Below are 6000 nucleotides of genomic sequence, written 5' to 3' on the forward strand. Positions count from 1 at the left end.
GTAGAATGAGAAAGATATGATCTTAAGAAATGAAACCTTTATCTCTTCTTGGAATAAAGCTCTTTTTCCTCTTTCTTTCTTAGCTTTCTCCCATCCTTGGAATGAAGCTTCTAGAGATTTATATAGCCTTTCACACAATTTAGCAGTTAGAGAGAAAATAGATTTTAAAATTCAAACCATTAAGACAACTTGAATCAAAATTGTTAGTCTTCAGATGCTCTCTATTCCTCAAGAATCAAGCATTCACCTATAAAGAAGTCGATTCTTCCATCCCCCTTCAAGGTTGATACATTCTGTCTCGCAAGAATCGAGCATTCCTTTCCTAATAAATCGATTCTTCATGACTTTTGAGTGTTGTTTTGAAATTTTAAACTTTGGTTTTCGTGCTCAAATTTCCCCCATTTTTCTTCTCTAACAAGTTTCTCTCTTTTCTTTGGCTTCCTTAACAAGTTTCCTATCTTTCTCTTTTTGACTTTGAGAAATCAATCTTGGGAAACTTGAGAGAATTCAATTCTTGTCATCCAGTGCTTTTATCTTATACGTCTACTTTCACAATAATCAACCTTTCGCTTCTTGAGTGCTTGATTCTGTTGAACTAGTACTTTCTAGTTTGTGAGAATCGATAGTTCACTCCTTGACAAGTTGATTCCTTCCTGTTACAAATAAGAAATATAGATTTCTATATTTCAAGGAATCAACACGTCATTGTTAGAAGTTGATTCTTCTTTACTGGAACTTGTTTTTAAAGCATTTAAATAATTTTATCTTCACAAATAGCTTTCAAAACTCTTTGGGGAAAGTTCTTCCATTTCAAGGATTTTTCTTTTAGACTCACAACCATATTTTTTAAATCATAGAATTTTGTCATTTCAAAAATAAAACCAATTTCAAAGCTAACACTCTTTTAATCAATTTCTTTCTATTTTTTGGGAGAATTAAACTTTTAATCAAGGGATTAATTTGGGTTTTCAATCTTTAAGTTGTTTATTTGATGTGAAAAGATGGATAATTGAAGTCAACAAAGCCCCTAGAACACTTTATGCCAATGAAACATATTAGCTTCAAGTTGATTTTCGTGAGCATTACCCTTTAGAGGCACCCCAAGTACTCCTTTTTTTCCGTTTTCATTTTACATTGTTTTCTTATTAATTAAGTAGTGAAAGTGAAAAGATAATTAACAATTGAATGAATATTATGGCATTCTTTTGCTGATTAGGTAAGTGATTTTTGTCCCTCTTACTCCGCTGCATTCTCACATTTATAGCAATGGACATATTTGTTTAGGTATTGGCTACTGTTAATTCGTTTGTTAATTAGCACGATTTGTTAACTTATTGTTTCCTTGCTACTAACTATAGTTGCTTTAATCAACTAGTTTTTTAATTGTATTGCTTGAAGTTTGTATGATTTTTACAGTTGATATAGATTGATGATTTGTGAAGTTTGACGATCATGAACTGATTATTTGTAATTATAAAGGTAATGGTTCTTTCTTACATATCTCTTTTGAGTTTCCTTTCATCTTTCCTGAAAAAGTGTAGTCATGTGATTTTTGCTAAAGATAATTCTAATTCTGGTGATAGATTTTAAGAAAAGGCATACTGCATAGAAATGTGGTATGTTATATGATTGGTATTGCAACTTTTATCATTATTGAAAGTGTTTGAGCCAATTATTTATGCTTTGGACCTATACATTTTTGTTCTGTTGTTGTCATTTTTGTTATTCCTTCATAAACTCAAGCTATGAGTACATAAAGATTCATAATAATCTATGAGTCTATGCCTAGGTTACTTTGAGCTAAGACCCCTTAATTTAGTGAAATTAGGGTCTTAGTAAATTAGTAAATTTAGTGAAAATTAAAATAATTTAAATTAATTAAGGTATTATTAAATTAATTAAATAATTTAATGACAATGGCAGGCTTTCGAAACTAAGTATGGCCTTTTTAAATTGAATATTAAGTAGTTAGGCCATAAGATAAAAGGAAGAGTGTTCACTCCAGGTGTCACGAACTACGCTCATTCGCTTAAGTATGTGATAATCTATGAGGCGCTTGAGTGAACGCTTCCACGTAAGCCAGCCAATAACTCGTTTATATCTTATCAAACATCAACAATAGTAATGAATTAGACTAAGGCAACACACATCGAAATCATAGGGCATACTGAATGCTATATATGCAACCACTGGGACCAAATAAGAGAAAATGTTTTATGAAAATGAGTACAAAGGGACTAAGGCACACCATCGTTGGGTTATAAGGGCAGCTCTAGATGATTCGCTACAAACATACGTTTACTAGTGAGGCAGCTTAATAATCCGCTGATTACTCATCCCCTATAAAGAGTTTACGAGATTTTACAAGTATTCTACCAATAAGTATTACAATGCTTCAAATAAGGACATTCCTTTCCTATAACTCTTTTATTATATTTTTTGAAACTTTTCTCTTTTATTATTTCATCTTTATATGTATATATGTCATAAATAGATATTTTATTATTATTATTTATGCCTAACTATTTTTTTTGAATTTAAGTATTTATTTATTTTTACTACATAAGTTTCCTACATTTATATTTTTTTACAACCAAAAATTTTATTTTATAATTATTATTTATACATATATTTTTTCCTAATCTAACCCTTTTTTGTTTATACTGAATTTCTTTCCTATTTTTCTTGTTTACCTAACCTATATTTATGACTAAATATATTTATTTATTCTATATTTTCTTTCATTTAAATATATTTCTTTATAACTAAATATTTCCCATTTTTGTACTTAAATATTTTTTGCTTGTAACTAAATATTTAACTACTTTCTACATTTTCTTACCTAAATATGTATGTATATATATTATATCTAAATATTTATTTATTAATATTATTTTAATTTTTATCAATCTATAATTTTTTGCTTCTCTTCTTTCAATATTCATACCACAAAAAATAAACATCTTTTTTTTATATATTTTTTACCTCATCGTAATCTCATAAAAACACTTACTTTTATTTGTCTATTTTTTTAGCTATATTAAGCTCAACTTCATGTAATATTCACCAAAAATCACAATGATCCATATTCACAAAGCAAACCCAAAATAAAAGGACATAAACCATACCTTGTCTGATCTTAAATTGATTTAAGTCAGATGGACTATAAAGGCTTGCAAGCCCATGTCAACTTTCTCCACGCAAGTCCACACCGACACACTATCATTTTTTTTTTTGTAGCTCCTTTTCCTCTCAAAACCATGTCCATTGGACTAAAACCCATTCTCCTCTCACTCCCTAAAACGACGCCATTTGGCAACCGACAACCCTACTAACCCTACGTATAAAAACTTTTTTTTCATTGTCCCTCTTCATTTTGCTCCTTTCCCTTCTCTCTCTAGCCATAATTTCTCCCTCTTCTCTTTAGCCAAAACCCCTACTTCCTTTCTCTCTAAACCTTCACCTTGCTTTTTCTTCCTAACACTGCCATTATCACTACCGACTTAGCCTCAAAAACCACTCCTTTCCTCACTTTTTCTAAACCCCCTCTTTTTTCTCTCCCTCGATCGAAAAGAAATCGTCACAACTCTAAAATCCCTAAATCCTATGAGAAGTAGAAGGAAACCTCCCCTCTATTATACTTCCCTCTGTTTTCTATATATTCTTTTTGTTGTATTTTTTGGTATATTTTTTGGTTTTGAATTTTTGATTTGGTTGTGGTATCTCACTGGCTAGCAAGAAGGAAAAGCTAGGATTTTTATGTTGATTCTATGTTTTTCTTTCTAGGAAATTTTCAGGTTTTTTCAAAATCGACTCCCTTTTCGATTTAGGAAAAAGGAAACTTTTTATAGTTGCCCTTTTGGGTGCTAGAGGTGCCACTTGTGCCTCCCCCCAACACTTTGCTGAGCAATCTCGCCAGACACGGATTTCTCGCATTTAGTAAGGCACAATCGTGCCTAGCAAGGTGCAAACGCACTTTGTTGAGCTGGGCATGGGTTTGTCCTGTGCCCAACTGGCTTTTTGTTACTCCCTTTTTAAAAAAAAATTCTATTTTCTCATACTTATTCCATTTTCCAGAATGTTCTTCAGTTTAGTTAGTTTTAATCCTAGCTTGTTAAGTTTAGTCTCATTTGATTAGTTTGATCCATTTTAGTCTCATTTTGACCATGTGGCTCTATTTTTATTAACAGGCCTAGACTTTGGGCCTATTCATTAAGCCTAATGCCTCAAGACAAAACAATCAAACGTAGAGATCTAATTAAACTAGGATTTAAGGTTTAGGGTTCAGGGTTTAGGCCTTAAGTATTAAAATTAAAACAATTTAATCTTATCCAAACAATCAAACGTAGATATCTAATTAAACTAGAAACTAATTAACCAAAACTAACCAACCAATAATTAAAAATAAAAGCAAGAAAATAATTAAATAAAAATCAAATTAAACAAGCCTAGAATTACAATATCCCTCACACACTTCATTTAAATCTTACTTTTCTTCCTTAATTTATTCCAATGGATTGAATTACTAACATAGAGTTCTCAATTATTTATAATGCTCTCCCGAGTCTCTTATGAAAATATCTACTTTAACCAAAACACTATATTTTATGTAAATTGATATTAAAATAGACTCATTAAGTTTAAACTCTAATCTGGCTACATACCATATATAAATATATCTCTATCTTATACGCAAATCAATTTATTCATTCAATCAAATAAATATGATGGTATGCTATTCCAATTTTAGTCTAGCTAAACTCCCTTTTCCAAGTTTGTTTAGATTCCTAAATCAATTTAATTAGTGATCAGGCAATTAAAAACATTAAAAAAATTAGAATAGAGGATTCAAATTCTATTGAAATAAGCAAGAAAGAGATTAAAAATTTAAACTACATGTGAGTTCAATTGCAATCCTAAAAAAATAAATTTAGCTAGACATTATTGCAAACGTAAATAAAAACATATGAAGTTTAGCCACCAAGAGTAACAAGAATAATAAAAGCAAAGGAAGAAAATAAATAAATATTTTTGCAGCCTTGACCTTCAATCATCAACCTCAACTTTTAGCTTCTTGAATCTCTCTTAAGATTTTTCCTCAATGTGTCTATATATGTATATATGTTGAAGGAAGGAGGGTGGGGTTGTTATGGCCCCCCCAAAATTTTTAAAATATTTTATATATTATATATGTAAAACATTAATTCATACAATTTTTTTAAAAAAATTAACCTTAATTCGTATCATTATAGATAAGGAAAATATTTAGCTTCAAAAATTTTTAAAATATTTTATGTATTATACATTTAAAACATTAATTAATACCATCATTATGAGAATATATAAGGAAAATATTTAATCCCCAAAATTTAAAATATTTTATATATTATATATTTAAAACATTAATTCATATCATTATTATAAGAATACGAATTGTGCAAGAGATTAGCAAAAATAGGAAAGTCAAGAAATTATTTTTGATTGATATATTAATTTGTCATGGTTTGCCTTTTTCGATTTCTATAGCAACTACAGAGTTAGTCATTTCAACAATAAAAGTTGTGAAAATAAGATTTTGAAACAAATTAAATGATAAATTTTTTACAAATAATTTAGTTATCTATATTGAAAAAGACATTGTTAACTTTTTCAGTACAGAGTCAATAATTGATAAATTTGAATTTAAAAAAATTATCGAGCACTATTTTCATAAAAAACTATTCTAAGTATTTCTTTTCCTCTTCCTTTTCATTTACATGTTATATAAAATTATTGTCTATTATGAATATTTTGATTATTGGTTAAGTTCAAAATATTAGTTTTCAAAATTTTTAATCTTTATTTCTCTTTGTCTTTGGCCCCCTCATTAAAAACTAGCTAGCTCTACCCCTGTATATGTGTGTGTATGCATGTGTGGTTAACTTTTCCATAAATTAGCTATTATAACCTAACCTAATTCTACTTAAACTAAATTATTTTAGCCTAAAAACTCTTAATTTG

Source organism: Theobroma cacao, chromosome 8, assembly GCF_000208745.1.
Source record: "Theobroma cacao cultivar B97-61/B2 chromosome 8, Criollo_cocoa_genome_V2, whole genome shotgun sequence".
Lineage (NCBI taxonomy): Eukaryota > Viridiplantae > Streptophyta > Magnoliopsida > Malvales > Malvaceae > Theobroma > Theobroma cacao.